At 39.0% G+C, this 13,171-nt stretch overlaps 1 long non-coding RNA gene across 1 annotated transcript; it reads right to left on the bottom strand.

The window, feature by feature from the left end:
• Window positions 3,098–6,429, bottom strand: LOC110431376. The gene is made up of 4 exons (XR_002448873.1): window positions 6,373–6,429; window positions 4,175–4,351; window positions 3,872–4,037; window positions 3,098–3,346 (listed from the first exon to the last, which is right to left on the bottom strand). It is a non-coding gene; the product is annotated as an uncharacterized LOC110431376 (long non-coding RNA).

The raw sequence follows: 13,171 nt of genomic DNA, 5'->3' as shown, positions 1-13,171 counted from the left end.
TTTCAATCTCCCCCTTTTTGGTAATTGATGACAACTCTACAAAGATATGAAAATTAAAGCTTTTTCAAGCTAGCACTTCACACAAGTGTAAGTTGCTAACTTGATTTTGGACTTTATGCTACTTATCCAACATTTAAGCTTAATGTCAATATTTGGATAAGCACCATAAAACCCGACTAAGTGCTAAGGTGTATAGAAAAAACCTTTGTAGCTCGATACCATTTTTTATATCATTTGAAGTATCCACTGTGCACCATCCTTAACACCATGAGTAGCTAGACAACAAAAACACTAGAAACCCCGTGAGATCAACATTATAAGCAAGGGTCTAGTTTTTACTTAATAAACACAAGTCTAGATACCAACCTATGCATGCTAGTTGTCATATCATCAATCAAGTTCTATAACTAGCATATACCACACAAACATGCATATTGAATTTAAAAACTTATGCAATGCAAGCAAGCACACGAATATGCACATATCAAATGCAAACAAACAAGGTTCATGAGCTTGCTCCCCCTACATGTGTGCTTCTCTTATCCAAGAATTTTGATCCTTCTTGATCCATCTTAATGTTGCTCCCTGTTTGTCCATGTCCATGTATAAACTAACTTCCCATATTTCATATCTTTGTGCCAATATCTCCCCCTTTGTCATCAATTTCCATAAAAGGTATGTAATACCAATTAAATCACTTGATACCAATTTGAAATAGTGTGCATCTCATTGTGACAAAGGATCACATATGGGGTAGATGGTTGAGGCTTGAATCTTGCATTTTTGATGGACATACCATGTGTGTTGGAATGACATCATTTGTATTGCTCTTGAGATACCACTTAGGATCTTTGACCTTAATACCTTTCGGTGGGACACCTCCCCCTATGTCATAGCATGCGTCATTCACTTGACAATCTTGTTGGTGCGGAATCTTTCTTTGCTTGATGATCACTTAAAGTTGAGGATCACTTGTGGAACCACCTTCTTGTATGATTGATACCATATGTATAAATGTGATATCATTTGAAAGATCTTGTCCGAGACCAAATGGAAGACTTCTACCAATTAAAGATCTTCTAGTATGGAACCACTTGTTTGTAATCTTGAACATTTGCTATCATCATCATGAGTACCAATTGTTGGATATCACTTGAAGAAACATTTAAGTCTAGGTATCCATTTGCATTGTTGTCTTGTTCTTGTACTCTAATCACATGAGCTTCTAATTATAGACTTGAACTATGTTGATTTGCCTAAGCTTTCAAGTCCAGTTTGAACCAATGACAATCTTTTTCACACCTCATGTGAAGGGTTATCTTGCCAATGTTGTACTTGTTGCTTGTTAACAATCCAATATGGATCAAGTACTTGGGTTCACTAGCTCATGAACAAACTCATATACATACCACTAGATCAATTAATCATTCAAGCAATAGTGGTAGGCTTATGAATTTAAAACATTTCATTTGTTATGCATGATCCTATTAAGCATGTACTATATGCACTAACCGCATACTAGTAAGGAATGAAATGATCGTGCACATTACAATGATACCTTTGCTATCTTGGAGTAGAGGATAGTCACATAGATTCCAAGTCATTTCTCCAATAGCAATGTGAAGTCCAATTGATAAGCTTGGTGAAGACCAATCATAGATACCAACTGATAGATCAAATCTTCACCCATATGAATTTAGAACCACTTATGATCAAGTGCACTGTCTTGTTGTGGTTGGCATGCTTCATCTTTTCTTGATCATTGCTTGCATGAGAGAACTAATAAGAATACCACTTGAACATCATGACTAGCTCTCTTTTGGGTGTTCCTTGCTCTATTGATCAATTCTTTTGATTGCTTCAACTAAGCATCTCAGATGTACTTTAGATCACCACTTCCATGTTAGCCTTCCAAGTACCACACTTGGTTAACCGACACCTCGGGCGGCAAGCCCCTCACATAGGGAGAAGTGACCTCTCTCCAAAGAACCATTCTTGATACTCACTTGAATTGCTTTGATTGATTGATTGATTCAAGTGGTGGACTTTATATGATGAGTAACCATGAATCCTTCTTTAAGTCCTTTTCTTTCTACTAAATGATTTTCAATAGTCACTCAAACTTAAACTTCATCTTTACCTTGAGTTTGATCTTGATCTTCAATTTTGAGTACTAGATGTGTACACCAAGTACATTCCACAATCAAATGACCATGTACTCATTACTTATCATGCTTCTATATCATTTCAAAAACCAAACTTAGGTGCCTCAAACACTTATGATCATGTTTCCAACTTGAGGACCTTTCAATTGAAGTGACTCTAGATCAATCCAATAATTGTCACTTTTCTGGCAGATTCTGTACCCTTTAAAGAAATATCCATATCTCACAATGTACAGAGCCAAATACCACGACATTTGGTGAGAATGTGATTCACTAAGTAATCTAGCAGCTGTAAAAATTTGAGTTTCATTTGACTTATAGATTGCTACCAGATTTCAATTCTTCCACCTACATGCTGAAAACTGCTGCACTATAGCTGATAAGATCTACTCCAAAACTGAAATATCCCTCATCCAATTTTCATGAGATTTTTACATAATCTTCTATGACTAGGTTCATGCCCGTACGTTGCTACGGGACAACTAAAGTTCTACGATAAAAACATATGAATCACATGATAATATAACAATACTGTGAAATTAAATATCGACTTTAAAGTGATAATTAATCTAAAAAGTAAAGTTCATGAAATTAACACAGACAGAGAGCGTAACATCATATGTTCACAAACTCTACTATATAAATCTTTCCATGATACAACTAAAATAATATTTTATATTGGCAGAAAAAAATCTCTAATATCTAATTATTTCGTGCGCTAATAAATCCACGAATAAGTTTTGTTGTATCTTCATACCATCTTGTACACATGTTCAAGTATATATATAAATATTAGTGCCAATCACATGGGTAAAACTATGTGCCTTGAAAATTTTGTTACAAAACTTTAAAACAAAGTATGCTATGCTCACCGTATAAATATATGTGGTGTTAGGACTATTCCACGAAAGTAGAATAAGATATCCACTTGATTGTCCATGGCAAGATTTACTATCAACAATATATATGAATAGTTAAATCAGTCAGTTACGTACCTATGTCATCTACAATGTATTTTTCATAAACGAATTTCTATTTAAATAGGTACATTCACTATGGCCATGTACTGCAAGTTAAGTCCAAAAGTTTGCCTGAAATACATCATATATTGGCTTTCATCCTTCTTATTACTGGTAGCCAAGAGCATCATGATCGTCGGAGCAGCTATACACCTCTAGTACCTGTTAAAAAGAACCATTCATATCTTTGCTGGGTTAAAACATTTTGCTCCACACGATGAAATCTCCCTTAGTGTAAAGAAAACCATTTTCTCCGACCATCATTGTATCTGCTTTTGTTTATTGTAAAAAAGTAAATAAGTAGTCAGCAAGAAGGCTAACACAAAGGATAATATGCCAGGATGACCCATTTACACTGGCGATCATGAGTAATCCAAGTCCATTAGCTCAATCAATTGCTCGACACCATCATTAAATCAGCCTCTACTCAGAAGCATACGTTTGGCCATAGAAATATTTTTCATTGATGAGGAATATGACAAAAACATACATTGTGGAACCAACATACTTGATAGCAGACAACACGACGTTGTCCTAAATCAGGTGTCGTGGCCTGCTACTCTATTTCAGTTTTGCATCAAGGAAACTTATCATTCCAACTTGATATGATCACCAAAGGGGAGCAGGAGACTTTGAAGAGAAGGTTCAGTTTCACACAACAGGAAGGAAAGAGAAGACATGGCATACCTTGTGGCCGTTGTGGGCACTTGAAGACCTGGCATATAGGATGGCGGCAGCGTTGCTTCAGTTGTCACTTGAAGCTTACCCACGCTGGCGACTGGCACAGGGCAGGGGCGAGGAAGCGGGGTTGAAGTGCCGAGAAAGGAAGGACCATGGAGAAAGAGCTAGCGACCTGTCGGGAGAGGCAGGAGCAGGCTTTAGGATGGTAGTTATTACTGACTCCCATAATTACAAAAAAAATAAATAGATGTAAGTTGTAGTGAATCAAGAATACTAAAAAATGAAGCTTATGTCAACCCCAATCCCTACTCTATGTGCTTGTCTTCTTTCCCATTGAGATTCATGACCAATACCACAGACCATGAACCTCCACTCCCTCTCAAATTTCCATCACGCCAACCATCTCTCCCTCTTCATGCACTGATGGAATCAATTTTTGTGTGAAGATTTTCATGGACATAGCCACAACCAAACGTGTGTAATTACCTGTCACCAAATAGAAAAACTTAAAACTTCGATCATTATTTGATTGAGAGCATAGAAAAGAGATGTGATATATCGCTAATAATTGTCCGAATTATCTACAAATCTCATATATTCAGCTTTACTCAACTACGGCTCATCACTGCAGTTAACATTATGGGACTATGGCTCCAAGAAAACGGGACAGTGTCGTCAAGGAGGACAACAACTTCTTGCAAAAAACTTCCCATCCATTGAACTTGGTGTTGACGGTCCTTAAGTACTAAAATTAATAATCAAATAAACAAGGAAAAGGATCAATATGCACCAAACATCTACAATTAGGGTTTTATCTGACAGAATTCTACGAGCTTTGGTGTTTATCTATTTTTGCAGGGGGTTATCAGAGAATATGGAGAGAAGGCCCACATGTCATGTTTACAATGAGATAATTACGTCCCGCGCAATTTTCTTCAATCTAGAAGAGTCCAGAAGCCACAGGAACGAACGAGAAGAGGATCGGGCTCGGGGGCAGGGCGCCCGCCCACCCCCATTGGGCACCCGCCCTGGCCAGGAGTTGGATCTGGACTCTGCTTTGGGGCTAAACTCCACCGACCTAAAGAATCAATCTAAACCATAAAATCAATGTCGGTTTGATCCGACGGCCCACATTCACTTGAAGGGACTATAAAACCAAGGCCTCTCCACCCCTGGAGGAGAGAGGAGAAGAGAAGAAATCATTATTCAGAGGTAGCCATCAAAGTTAGGGTTTAGAGCTTCTCTCCCACAGAGAATTAGAATTAGCTACTCCCTAATCCTTCAAGTTTAGAGGTTTGATTAGATAGAAATTAGAGAAGTAGAGCACTATGCTCTAGATTCGGATCTTCAGGAATAAAGATTGGTATTATTCATATCTTTCTCTAATTCTTTGTTCTAATAGCATTATGTCTCTAATTATTATGTTCTTAGTTTGCTCTAGTTCTATATTTGATATAATTATGATTGATAATGAGTTTATGTATAAGTTTGCAAAGCGCTTAGCTCTTGACGCGAGGGAGTTAGGTGATAGATCACATGTGAGCGTGGTGCTTAGATGTTATTTATCTGCAAATGTATCCTATTGGCCGGGTCGTGTGGTAGTTCGCGATAGTGACAGCTTCGTTGATTCTTATATAGTGCACCCTCCGTTGATAGGACAGGCAGAACTGGTATTGTGGAGTAAGTCTTGCGATGCTCTGATTTACTTTAGCAATGTTCCTTATACATGAATGAAGAGTCTTTTATGCTATATATGATCTTGTAGATAACTAGAGTAGATTATGACTTAGTAGTTAGTAGATAACTTAGAATCCATTCTCTAGCTAATTCGACATCACCTACATATATGAGGAGTAGTCTATTTTCTAATCGTTGTGTTATTTATCCCTTGAACTTATAATTCATTATCATTATCTTTATGGTTTACCCCCTGCTAAAGTAAGTGACTGTGTGACGAGTTTCTCATTAGTAATCATGTTCTTGCAAGTTTATCTCTAGTCTATGCCTTGATAGGTTTTGCCCTTATCTTAATTTCATTCCTTATCCCCTTAAGCAAAATTATAAATAACGATACCTGAAATACTTATCCTGGTGAAATGCTACAATGAGGTGTTTTATCTGTGCGCTCTGGCACCATGCTGGGGATGACAACCTAGTATCTAAGTGGTGTTAGCTAGTGTCAACAAGCATTTCTGGCGCCGTTGCCGGGTAATCTCATAAGGAAGTCATAAGGAACAAAAGGGTAATACATAGGAACTGTAAGGAAAGCCAGTAAATCAGTCAAGGTTATTCATATAAAATATTAGACTAGACTATAGAGAAATAATTGCATAAAAATAGCTACTAAGTGAGAAATCATAACAAGGCACCTCTGCTTTGGCAGGTTCACCCTGTTGTTTTTTTATGTTTATATTTTTATACAGGGTATATCAGGATTGACTTTGGGTACATTCAACTCTTCATCATCAAAACCAAAGCAATCAAGAAAGAAAGAAGAAGCTAGCTACCAATTGCTGAAGCGATGGCACAAAAGACCTTGCAAGAATTCTCTGCTCCAAGTCTTGAGAACATTCCAACTTGTCCAAGATTTGTAGTAGAAGAAGGGGTACCCGAGTTTGAGCTCAAGTCAAGCCTCATCAATTTGGTGCAAGCTACACAATTCAGTGGAAAGGCACATGAAGATGCTAGTGCACACTTGCAGAATTTCTTAGAGATTGGAAGCACAATCCATATCAACGGAGTTGACAAAGACATCATACTACTTCGCCTTTTTCCATTCTCACTAGAAGGGAAAGCGAGGAAGTGGTTCTACACTCATCAAGATAACATCAACAACTGGATGAACTTGTCAGATGCCTTTCTATCAAAGTTTTTCCCTATAGGCAAAACAACTGCCTTAAGAGGAAATATTGTCAGTTTCCAACAGCAGAAGATAGAAACCATTTCAGAAGCATGGGAGCATTTTCAAGGATACATTTCCGATTGTCCTCACCATGGAATGGCTACATGGTTACTTATGCAGACCTTCTACCATGGATTAACCCAGAAGGCTCGTGAGTGCCTAGATGCATCTGCTAAAGGATGATTCTTGGAGCTTACAACTGGAAAAGCAGAGATACTTTTGGATAAGATAGCAGAAAATCAAAGCTGGTTCCAAGATAAAGCTCAACAATGTCATCAAACTGAAGAAATACCAGAAGAAGTAAATGCATTATCAACTAAGATGGAAAATTTGCTCCATTGGACTGACCAGAGGACCAAGTTCAAAGAATATCAAAAGGCCATTGAGACAGCACAAATATCAACCAACTTCGAGTCAACCCAATAGCAAAGGTATGAATTCAGGTAATACTTTCAAGCAACTTTCATTAAAAGAGATAATTGCTCAACAAACCAAAATTAATGATGAAGTTAAACAAAGGCTAGATACAAATGAATCATCTCTAAAAGATATACACAATAAAATGGATTTTCTATTAACTGCCTTTGATGAGTAAAACACTCTTAATAAAAGGGTAGAGCTTAAATTAATAAAAATAGCTGTTGCACTGCCTGTTGCTACTAACATTGAGCAGGTAAAGAACATAACTACTAGAGGAGGCAAAGCCACCAGAGATCCCCCATACCCAAAAGAGAAACAAAGAACATCAGCACCAGTGCAACCAGCAGTGTTAGAAGAAGAAAGCCTAGTTGAAGCAGAAGATCTGCTACAACCACCAAGAACTGGAGAAATGAGGAAAGATTTTTACGACACCAACTATTTGCCATTTCCCAGAAGAAACAGAGGACTGCAGTCGGATGAGCAGTTAGGTAAGTTTGTAGAGGTCATTCAGAAATTATATGTCAACATACCTCTGCTCGATGCCATACAGGTACCTACATATGCAAAGTACAGCAGAGATATTCTTAACAAGAGGAGACCACTGCCCACCACTGAGGTTATCAAGCTGACAGAAGAATGTAGTGCGGCCATCCTCAATAAACCACCAAAGAAGAAGGAAGATCCCGGATGTCCCACTATTGACTGCTCGATCGGAAACCAACACTTCAACAATGCACTTTGTGATCTCGGAGCAAGTGTCAGTGTGATGCCAGCATCAATCTACAAAAAGCTTGAGCATGCGACCCTAGAACCAACATCAATGTGCCTACAACTAGTGGATCAATCGGTTCGACATCCATTGGGCATCGCTGAAAACATTCCAGTCAAGATCAGAGATTTCCTGGTGCCAGTAGACTTCGTAGTACTGGATATGAGTCCTGACTCAAAAGTGTCCATCATCCTTGGAAGGCCATTTCTGAGCACTACCAATGCCCACATTGATGTCGGGAAAGGAGAAATCAAGTTCAACATAAACGAAAAAGAAGAACACTTCACATTCAAACCCAGACCAGAGAGAGACTCTACAGTGAAGGAAGTTCATGAAGAACCACTGGAGACACCATCTCCAGAGGAAGGTAACTCATAAGACTAAAAGATTTGGAGGTCCAGCTTGGGGGACCAAAAAATCCCAAACCCTCACCGGGAGGTAAATCAGTATTTATCCGCATTATTAATTTTCTCATATTTAAATTCTTGCATAATTCTTGCATTAGTCATAGCATTATCATAATAATCAAAAGCCCCATATAAATAATATTCATGGTGTGTAACAACCCATATTTATTAATTATTGTGAAGGCACAAAAATATTTTCCATTATCATTTTAATTAAGTTTCAATTCTCAGAGATTTTCCTGCATTATATTTAATTATAGCAAGCTTCTAGAAGCATGACCCACACTCCTTGGGTCCCACATGTCATACACCACACCTCACATACATCCCATCACATTATTTCATCCACCAACATGTCTCCACTAACCAGCACTTTTCCACCGGCCAACCACCACCCATGATGCATTATTTTGCGTGAGAATCAAGCTGAGAAGGGACCAGAGAAAGGGCAGCCAGAATGGGCACCAAAGGTGGGCGCCCGCCCACCTACCAAGGGCGCCCGCCTGCCCCCTCTTCCTCCTATAAATAGCTACCTTCTACCTCCATCTTCTTCACACAAACACTCCAGAAAACCACACAAGTTTCAGTTTCCCGAGAAGGAGCTCTTGTAGTGAAGTGAGAAGAGAGTAGAGAGAAAGGGAAGAGTGGGAAAGAAGTTGGTAGTTTTGGAGTGAGAGAGTGAGTTTCACCTAATGAGTAGTAATCCCGCTGTCCAAGCGGAAGTAAAAGTTGTTAGGGGGAGGTTCTACCAAAATAGAAACTTATCTTGAACGACTAACCCCTGGACTACTGACATTCCGGACAGCTGACCACTAACATTTTCTCTCACATTTTCCACTAGTTGTGTTTTTGCCAACTTTTGTTTACAGGATGTTTAAGAAGGTGAAGAACACAGGGAAGGCTCTCAAGAACATTGGTACAAGGAGTTCATCTCGACACTCCTCACACCCATCAGAGATGAGCATCGACCCGACACCCACACAAGCTCCGTCATCTTCATCTGGTCAGCAAGTCAAGGTCCTTCTCAAGATAGGAGACCTAGGACTAAAGACCCGAAGAGAGAAGGAAGTATATCAGCAATTGAAGAACAAAGATTTCATTCACACCCCTACTCTTGATCCAATCTTACTACAAGAAACAGGTATGGACACTAAATTCGACTTAATTTTCCAGATGATAGGTTGGACAAATTTTTGGAATATAACTGAGCTGGGTTCTCGTCTTCTCACCCTCGAATTTCTTTGAACCTTACAATATTATGAGGGGGGAATTGTTTTTCGGATGTTCAAACAGGAAATTATGTTGTCTTGGAGAGAGCTAAGCGACCATCTTGGTTTCTCTTCAAGATGCATCCTAAACATTGACTCCGACCTACCGAATTTCTTTTCTATCGCGATGATATTAGGAAAGTAAGAGTAGGAGATTTGCAACTTTTATATGCTGCCATTAATAAAGTACCCACTTCACCTGTTACACTTTTAGTTTCTCATTGGCTTAGTGTACCTAGTCTTCAGGGACCAGTAGGATGTACTTCACTTATCACTCGTCTAGCCTCCAATCTTCACTTGCTAGAAAACTCGTCGTTGGAATTCATAGATGAGTTAAGAATTTACCATGGCTATGACACATTTAGACAAGCTCGGATGTTAAAGAAAGAGGGAATATAATTTATATGCTATATGATGATAAAGGTAAGATTCGGTTACCTAACCCGAACCTTGGCCTCTACGTTGTTCAAAACATTTTGATTGAGATTGCAGCAACACCAGTAAACCAGAGAGCTCCACAGCGAGTGGCATCTGAAAGGATGACCACCCATCGAGAACGCACCTGGTATGGAGCTGATCCCGGTCCAGAAGAAGCAGCGCACCTGCATTATTGCGACTACAACCCCCGAGTCCTTCGAGACCCATGGGTTCGACATGCGCAACCACAAGAGCCAACAGAGGAGACATGGCCGGAGAGCCAAGATCGCCACTGGACAAACCCGCCTTCTCATACTGGTAGGTACTCCACTGATCCATATGGAGCTTCAGGATCCAGACCTCCGCCCCAATTTGATGCAGGACGATACTCCGACGCCTCCTACGCTTTCACGAATGACTACTATCAAGAGGCTGGTGCTTTCTTCACCCGCACCGACAACACTCTCCTCGACATCCAGAACACGCAAGCAGAACAAGGAAGACTCCTAGAAGAGCAACAAAAATGGAACCAGGACCATGCCGCTGCAGTAGAAGAGCTGAGACAAGATACAATAAACGACAACATCACAACCATGGTGCGGTTCTGGAATATCGGGTAAGACCGACAGCAACATCCAGCTTGGGGGAGTTCCTCCCCAATTTATCAAGTAAGTTTTTATTTGCTCTTCTTATTTATTCTTTTCTATTTTAGTGTTTATTTATCTTAAAAAGAAAAACTTAGAAAATCCAATAAATATTTTCTTTATTTTATTACATTTTATAAACATGAAAACAAAATAAAAAGAGTGTGTAGATAAGTGTGCTTTATTTATCTGCTAAGTATTAATCTCTAGAAAAATAAAAAAAGACCAAAAAGATGCATGATGGAAATGATGAACAGTTGCTCAGTACCTAGCTTCTATATTAGAGTTCTTCCAGGAATTACTAAAACTGAATTTACTATCTATGGGAAGCATAAAACTAAAAGTCTAGGTAAGCGAAAGGCATGATATAAAGTTGAGCTACTGTTTATCTTGTTCCTACTACACTAAGTTTTGGAGATTTATTTTGAAAACTTACAAATCACATGATGAGTTCCTAGCATAACAAACTACCTACCACAGCCATACTTGTTATAACATCTTTTACTACACTTACATTGAGTTTGATCGAGCTGTGTAGATCCTTAGGAGCTTTTCATGTGGTTAAATTAAGATATTCACTTGCACACATCCACTACACCATCCATCATCATGCTTTAAAATTGCTAAAAATATTATCACTCACTGTCCCAAGTATTGTTATTCTCTCTCTCTAAAAAGATTCAGTGCAGAAGAGCATGGGTTATAAAAAAATATGCGAAGAAATAAAAAGGGACAAGTGCCCGGAACCTCGAAAAAGAAAGAAAAAAGAGTGAGACGAGAGGTAAAAATGGACAAGTGTCCGAAGTAGAATTAGGGGTACAAAGATGCCCACTTGAGCGGAAAAAATGGACAAGTGTCCGACAGTAGAATTAAGGGTATCTACTACCCACCTGAAAAAAAAAGAGAAAAAGATAGCCCATGTTCTCCCAAAGCAAAGATCAAAGAAGAGGAGAGATAGCAATATGAGGAGCAATGAGAATTAAGTTTTATTATCACTTATATATCTTCACCATCACTATCATTTTACTCCACCACACATGCACATCTTGATTTAATTATATGTTGAGTTCCTTTGGATCCATGGCTCGTTTAGACAACATATGTACGAGCTGTTTTCACTCCTATGAGCTCCACTTAAATATTCCATTAGCTATAGGTAAGTGACATTATGGTAAGGATCCACAAATACCACATATAGAGAGACTTGAGAGAATCATTGCTGGGAACTCTGAGTTTTATTTTGAAAACATATGAAAAACTCTGGAACAAAGGTGAAGTATAGACAGGAGGAATAGTGCTTGGCTTAATTATTTTGTCTTTCGATTACCTAAGACTTGAGTGCAGGTACTAAGCTCCATAATACTTCACTCTAATCTGGAAGAATTTTATATAAAAGCATGTGTGCCTGTCAGAAAAGTAAACATCGAAGCAACTTCTGATCCGTCTGAGTTTAGCTATTTGGTCAGAGATGAGCAAAGGGTAAGCTTGGGGGAGTTTGTTGACGGTCCTTAAGTACTAAAATTAATAATCAAATAAACAAGGAAAAGGATCAATATGCACCAAACATCTAGAATTAGTGTTTTATCTGACAGAATTCCACGAGCTTTGGTGTTTATCTATTTCTACAGGGGTTATCAGAGAATATGGAGAGAAGGCCCACATGTCATGTTTACAACGAGATAATTACGTGCCGCGCAATTTTCTTCAATCTAGAAGAGTCCAGAAGCCACGGGAACGAACGAGAAGAGGATCGGGCTCGGGGGCAGGGCGCCCGCCCTGGCCAGGAGTTGGATCAGGACTCTGCTTCGGGGCTAAACTCCACCGACCTAAAGGATCAATCTAAACCATACAATCAATGTCGGTTTGATCCGACGGCCCACATTCACTTGAAGAGACTATAAAACCAAGGCCTCTCCACCCCTGGAGGAGAGAGGAGAAGAGAAGAAATCATTATTCAGAGGTAGCCATCAAAGTTAGGGTTTAGAGCTTCTCTCCCACAGAGAATTAGAATTAGCTACTCCCTAATCCTTCAAGTTTAGAGGTTTGATTAGATAGCAATTAGAGAAGTAGAGCACTACGCTCTGGATTCGGATCTTCGGTAATAAAGATTGGTATTATTCATATCTTTCTCTAATTCTTTGTTCTAATTGCATTATGTCTCTAATTATTATGTTCTTCGTTTGCTCTAGCTCTATATTTGATATAGTTATGATTGATAATGAGTTTATGTATAAGTTTGCAAAGCGCTTAGCTCTTGACGCGAGGGAGTTAGGTGATAGATCACATGTGAGCGTGGTGCTTAGATGTTATTTATCTGTAAATGTATCCTATTGGCCGGGTTGTGTGGTAGTTCACGATAGTGACTGCTTCGTTGATTCTTATATAGTCCACCCTCCGTTGATAGGACAGGCAGAACCGGTATTGTGGAGTAAGTCTTGCGATGCTCTGATTTACTTTAGCAATGTTCCTTATACATGAA

The sequence above is a fragment of the Sorghum bicolor genome, chromosome 10 (genome assembly GCF_000003195.3).
Source record: "Sorghum bicolor cultivar BTx623 chromosome 10, Sorghum_bicolor_NCBIv3, whole genome shotgun sequence".
Lineage (NCBI taxonomy): Eukaryota > Viridiplantae > Streptophyta > Magnoliopsida > Poales > Poaceae > Sorghum > Sorghum bicolor.
The sequence above is the reverse complement of the archived record's forward strand: the minus strand, read 5'-3'. Positions and strand labels throughout refer to the sequence as shown.